General features: G+C 41.5%; 1 protein-coding gene across 3 annotated transcripts in view; it reads right to left on the reverse strand.

The window, feature by feature from the left end:
• Nucleotides 1-1,737, reverse strand: part of MTNAP1 (mitochondrial nucleoid associated protein 1) — a 13,959-nt gene that overhangs the window by 2,083 nt on the left and 10,139 nt on the right. The gene's annotated exons all lie outside the window — the stretch shown is intronic.

Below are 1,737 nucleotides of genomic sequence, written 5' to 3' on the forward strand. Positions count from 1 at the left end.
GAAGAGCCTGAGGTATCATATTCCTGTAGCACAGCGTTCGGCATATTTTTTGTGTAATAGGCCAGATAGTATTTTTAGCTTTGCAGGCCATACGGTTTCTGTCACAGCTACTCAACTCTGCCATTGTAGTGTGAATGCAGCCATAGTTAACACCTAAATGAATAAGCAGGGCTGTGTTCCAATAAAACTTTATTTACAAAAATAGGCAGTGGGCTGGATTTGGCTGTGGGCCTTGTAGTTTGCTGACCCCTGTTCAAGAGGACATAGTTGAGAGAGAGTTCTGATCTCCCCTCTCACCCTGCAAATTTCTGATCTAGAGAAAGGATGGGGGGGGGCGGGGAACGAGCGAGGAGAATGCTCAAGTGTCTCTCTCACATGGCATTTACAGAGAATGGGCACAAAGTCTTTCCAAAAGGAAAAAGACAGCTGCTGGGATTCCAATGAACTCCTCAGTAATATTAAACGAAAATAACCAAATGTAGAATACTCTTTCCCTCAACCAGGGCTTCCTCCTTATGTAGAATTCTAGTATAAAGGGATATACTTCTGGAATTTTTCTCTGTAACCATGAGAATCTGTTGCAGAATTAAATTACTCCCACTGGGGATAATTAGAGAGGGAGAACGGGAGATTGGGAATAGAAAATGTAGATAAAGCAGAAGGCAGAACAAAATTCAAGTTCTGGGAAGCTAAAAGGAAGTTATGCATGAGTAAACAAATCTTGGCCTTGGCCTTGGCATAGCACTCCGCTTTTTTTGCAGGTCTGAAGGAGCTGAGACATAAAAAAGGCTGGCCTCATGTATTCCAGCATGAGGTTGGCACAGGCAAAGCTAAGACTAGATAACCAAGCCCCTGTGTTGGGAAGGGGGCTGGTGAAACAGTTATCTATCTGTGCTGTCTAGGTTAAAGTTTCTTTTTCAAGTACCCAATTTACTCTCTGCCTCAGGAACCAAAGTGGAAATCAGAAAATTTGAAAGGCACCAAATATTTTGATGGGGGCAAGAGATACAGAATTTACAAGGATTTATAAGTATTTCACTGAAATGCTTTTGAGGATGGATAGGAGTGGGATTCTGAAGTTTCCAGGAAGAGATAATAAATAGAAGCTATTTGTTCACTATTTATACTCCCTTAAGATGTATAAAAGGTGATTAATCTGTTCAGTGTGCAATTCCACTTCAATCGGCTTAAGGAACGTTTGTAAGGGTTTTTCATAGGCTCACTTGCAGCTCTTATCCCACCCCTACTCTGTCCTCACACCTTTGTTTCTCATCCCTGTCAAGGCCTGGTCAAGGACTCAAGACAGCCTAACCATTCCCAAGGGGAAGGCCTGACATACGCTGTATCAGTATCTATGCAGTCTAGTATCTAGTATAGATGAATGGTAAAACACTAAGGTTTAGAGGACAATTTTAAGGAGAAAGATTTAAAAGTGAGGTATGTGTTTTTACTGAGAATTGAGAAACAGCTATTTAAGAATTTTAATGGTGAACCTTGCCATCTTCCGGTCTCCTTGAATAACATCAGCCTTTATGATTAAACACAACTGAAGCTTTTTCAGTAACTCTCCCTCGTTTCTGAAAGCAAGCCAGAGAACACCCAGACAGAACCAGATCTGTCCACGTAAAAAACTGACTTCCTATAGAACGGTTTCAGATTCCAATCATTTTATTCTTTTCACTCTCTCTCCGTGCCCCAAATTTTAAGTCATTTGCAAGCGTCTCCACCGTGCTCTCC

Source organism: Trichechus manatus, unplaced genomic scaffold (assembly GCF_000243295.1).
Source record: "Trichechus manatus latirostris isolate Lorelei unplaced genomic scaffold, TriManLat1.0 scaffold00028, whole genome shotgun sequence".
Classification (NCBI taxonomy): domain Eukaryota; kingdom Metazoa; phylum Chordata; class Mammalia; order Sirenia; family Trichechidae; genus Trichechus; species Trichechus manatus.